This window comes from Dipodomys spectabilis, unplaced genomic scaffold, assembly GCF_019054845.1.
Source record: "Dipodomys spectabilis isolate Male_0828 unplaced genomic scaffold, ASM1905484v1 ptg000254l, whole genome shotgun sequence".
NCBI lineage: Eukaryota > Metazoa > Chordata > Mammalia > Rodentia > Heteromyidae > Dipodomys > Dipodomys spectabilis.
The window spans coordinates 1,822,798-1,827,500 of record NW_024870931.1 but is presented as its reverse complement, the minus strand read 5'-3'; positions in this window follow the sequence as shown (position 1 = coordinate 1,827,500).

The window sequence follows — 4,703 nt, the reverse complement described above, 5'->3', positions numbered from 1 at the left end:
GACCCCACAGGCGCCCCGGGGGTGCCCACCCCCGAAGCCCGGGCTGCGGAAGAAGCGGCCCCCACGCGAGTGAGCGTAGGCTGCCCCTACCTGGGATGGGGGCGGAGTGTGGGAGAGACTGGGGACCGGCCTCCCCACGGACCCGCCGCCCCGACCCCTTGGACAGACGGGCGACCCCCGATGGGTCTTTAATCCTCTGCACCAGAACGCGATACCAGGTACCTGGACACGAGAGGGCGGATGAGCGAGGTGGGGGGGGGCAGCGATGCCTGGGAGGCGGCCGCCGTACACCCTCCCCACCCCCGAGCCGCACCATCGCTGGCCCCACCCACCGCCACTCCCCCCAACCACACGGAGGAGGGGGGGGTGAATGGAGCCGTGGGACGCGGCAAGCCCGGTAGTGGGAGCCACCCCGCCAGAGGCGGGGTAAGGTGCCACTGCGGTGAGCCGGTCCCAGACCGGGCCACCGAGGCCGCAGGGGGCGAGGGCGGGGCGGAGGGGAAGGGAAAGGCGGACCGAGAGGGGGAGGACGGCGGCCACACACTGGCGAGGCCGAGCCCCCCCCCGACCGATGTGCTAGGCGCCCAGTGCGGGAAAGCCAGTGGAGAAGGGGACTGCCACAAGGGCGCACAGGCAAGGCGAGGCAGGGGCCCGAGGCGTGGCGCCCCGCGGTGGCACAGGAAGGGAGAGGAGCGCGGGGACGTGGGGAGCGAGTGCAGAGACGGAGGCGGGCCGACAGGGAAAAGCGGAAGTGGCGGCGGCCCCCAGCATCTGGGGAATGCGATGCGCCACGCAGGCCCGGACGCGGGAGGGGTTGGCAGAGCAGGGGCAGAGGGAAGCTGGTGATGTGGACAAGGACGTCCGCGGAGGCAGCGGGGGCAGGGGGGCGACACCGCGGCCAGGAGGGCCCGCGGGCCCGCCCGGCAGCAGCGGGACGTAGGGCACGTGCCCATCCGCTCCTGGCCGCCCGGGTCTAGAACCCGGTCCCACCGCGGCTACCCGCAGCCGGCGGGCGACACAACCCACCCGCAACATGCCTTAACCCGGGCACCGGCTAGCCCACCCACGGCACGGGCGCCGCGGGGACGGCACCGCAGACAGCCACACCCACCAGGCCGACGCCGGCCATGCCATCCCAGCCTGCATCTCTACCGCTCCTTCCTCCTCTCTCGTGCCCCCTCGCCAGCTCACCCGTCCGCAGCCGCGGGAAACACCGGGATGGGGGGAAGGTCCTCACCGGCACAGCCGCCCCGGGAACTGGTGGGCCCCTCCTCCCAGGCCGACCCCGACGTGCGAGAGCAACCACACGGGGACAGACAGACAGCCACGACGACGCGGGAAAGACGACGAGGAGGAGGAGCTCCGAGGGACCACGGCGCCGGCAACCCCGGCAGATCGCGGAAGGCCACCCTCGTGCTGAGCTCGCCCTGTACGCGCGCACGTGCGTCAGTGCTCTTTCCGTTAATGATCCTTCCGCAGGTTCACCTACGGAAATCTTGTTACGACTTTTACTTCCTCTAGATAGTTAAGTTCGACCGTCTTCTCAGCACTCCGCCAGGGCCATGGGCCGACTCCGGCGGGGCCGATCTGAGGGCCTCACTAAACCATCCAATCGGTAGTAGCGACGGGCGGTGTGTACAAAGGGCAGGGACTTAATCAACGCAAGCTTATGACCCGCACTTACTGGGAATTCCTCGTTCATGGGGAATAATTGCAATCCCCGATCCCCATCACGAATGGGGTTCAACGGGTTACCCGTGCCTGCCGGCGTAGGGTAGACACACGCTGAGCCAGTCAGTGTAGCGCGCGTGCAGCCGCGGACATCTAAGGGCATGACAGACCTGTTATTGCTCAATCTCGGGTGGCTGAACGCCACTTGTGCCTCTAAGAAGTTGGGGGACGCCGACCGCTCGGGGGTCGCATAACTATTTAGCATGCCAGAGTCTCGTTCGTTATCGGAATTAACCAGACAAATCGCTCCACCAACTAAGAACGGCCATGCACCACCACCCACGGAATCGAGAAAGAGCTATCAATCTGTCAATCCTGTCAGTGTCCGGGCCGGGTGAGGTTTCCCGTGTTGAGTCAAATTAAGCCCCAGGCTCCACTCCTGGTGGTGCCCTTCCGTCAATTCCTTTAAGTTTCAGCTTGCAACCATACTCCCCCCGGAACCCAAAGACTTTGGTTTCCCAGAAGCTGCCCGGCGGGTCATGGGAATAACATCACCGCATCGCCAGTCGGCATCGTTTATGGTCGGAACTACGACGGTATCTGATCGTCTTCGAACCTCTGACTTTTGTTCTTGATTAATGAAAACATTCTTGGCAAATGCTTTTGCTCTGGTCCGTCTTGTGCCGGTCCAAGAATATCACCTCTAGCGGCGCAATACGAATGCCCACGGCCGTCCCTCTTAATCATGGCCTCAGTTCCGAAAACCAACAAAATAGAACCGCGGTCCTATTCCATTATTCCTAGCTGTGGTATCCAGGCGGCTCGGGCCTGCTTTGAACACTCTAATTTTTTCAAAGTAAACGCTTCGGCCCCCGCGGGACACTCAGCTAAGAGCATCGAGGGGGCGCCGAGAGGCAAGGGGCAGGGACGGGCGGTGACTCGCCTTGGGGCGGACCGCCCGCCCGCTCCCAAGATCCAACTACGAGCTTTTTAACTGCAGCAACTTTAATATACGCTATTGGAGCTGGAATTACCACGGCTACTGGCACAAGACTTGCCCTCCAATGGATCCTCGCGAAAGGATTTAAAGTGAACTCATTCCAATTACAGGGCCTCGAAAGGGTCCTGTATTGTTATTTTTCGTCACTACCTCCCCGGGTCGGGAGTGGGTAATTTGCGCGCCTGCTACCTTCCTTGGATGTGGTAGCTGTTTCTCAGGCTCCCTCTCCGGAATCGAACCCTGATTCCCCGTCACCCGTGGTCATTAGGCACGGCGACTACCATCGAAAGTTGATAGGGCAGACGTTCGAATGGGTCGTCGCTGCCACGGGGGGCGTGCAATCGGCCAGAGGATATCTAGAGTCACCAAAGCTGCCGTCGCCCGCCCCCCGGCCGGAGCCGGGAGGGAGCTTACCGGGTTGGTTTTGATCTGATAAATGCATGCATTCCCCCCCCCCCCGGGAGGGGGTGAGCACCCGTCGGCATGTATTAGCTCTAGAATTACCACAGTTATCCAAGTAGGAGAGGAGCGAGCGACCAAAGGAACCATAACTGATTTAATGAGCCATTCGCAGTTTCACTGTATCGGCAGTGCATACTTAGATATGCATGGCTTAATCTTTGAGACAAGCATATGCTACTGGCAGGATCAACCAGGTAGGGAAGCGCGGGCAAGCCCGGAGGGCCCGGGAACCTCCCCCGCTCCTCCTCCTCCCTCCGGAGAGGGGGGGCGGGTGGGGTGGGGAAGCGGGGGTACAGAGGACACCGGGGATGGCGAGCGCGCTGGAACGTGCCACCAGGTGGCCGACCGCCGGCACGTGGCAAATCCGGGCGAGCGAGGGGAGAGAGAGAGCGACACCGGCGAGCGACAACGGGGGGCTCTCCTCCTCACCTCCCCTGATGCCCGTCGTCGCGGGCCGACAGAACGGCGCGCCCAGGCGGCACGGCCGCACGGTGCCCACACACCGCGAACCCGACCCCACAACCCCCCCATCTCTTTCCCGACGGGGGGGCAGAAGGAGCAGAGAGGGAACACAGGCAAACCAGGGCATCCATCTGTCTCTCCACGGGGACCAGACGTAAACGAGCGTGAGCAAGGAGAGGGCAGAACCCAAACCCTCCTTCCCGGCCAGCGGGCGATGGCGAGGAGAAGACGGGGAGCCAACGAGGGGGAGCGAGGGCGGCGAGGCAGATCCCGGGTCGCCGCACACCAGAACGACTGGGCAGGCCCGACCGGCCCGAGAGCACACACGAGGGTGGGCGCAGAGCGGGCGCGGGAAGGGAGGGAGTCGGGGACCTTGATCCGGGAGACCGATGCCACCGGCCAGCGAACGCCGGCAGCGACCGGGAAGACCGACACGGGTGGGCTAAGCCGGCCACCAACTAGACCCAACTGCCACCATCCAGGACGGCGGCGCGGGCACATGGGCGCAAGCAGGCCACTGCGCGGTGAGGAGCAGTGAGAGGAAGAGCACGGAGAGGGCAGAGGAACCCGTGGCCAGTGGGGGAAGGGCACCACACTGCACCCAAACGCGAGGGTACCGCATCACCGACACCCCGCCTGCTGGCCCGGCGGGCACAGGAGCAGCTGCGCGCACACACGGATGGGAAGGAGCGCAAGGCCCCTTCTCCACCCGGAGGCGGTGCACCGAAGTCCACGGTCCAGCCGGCCAGCCGGCCAGGTCGCGTGTGGCGCACACCCGAGCGGCCATAAAGCCAGGGGCGACACACACAACGCAACGCACACCACATGGCCACGGGGTTTTTCTCCACCTCCCTCAGAAGCCGGCACGAATTCACTCGCTCGCACGGATGCGGGGGCCGAGCACACAACGACCCTCGCCACCGCGGACTGGCCGTGCCGGCAGGGGGTCGGGGGTCTGCGGCGACAACCCATCGGCGACAGGTCACCGGCCAACGACGGCAGCCGGAGGCGGTGGCAGGGACCCCGGGAGGTGGGCAACACCAAACCCAACGCACATGAGCACACTCACACGCAGACACCGCCGGCACAGAGCAGACAGGGCCAGGCA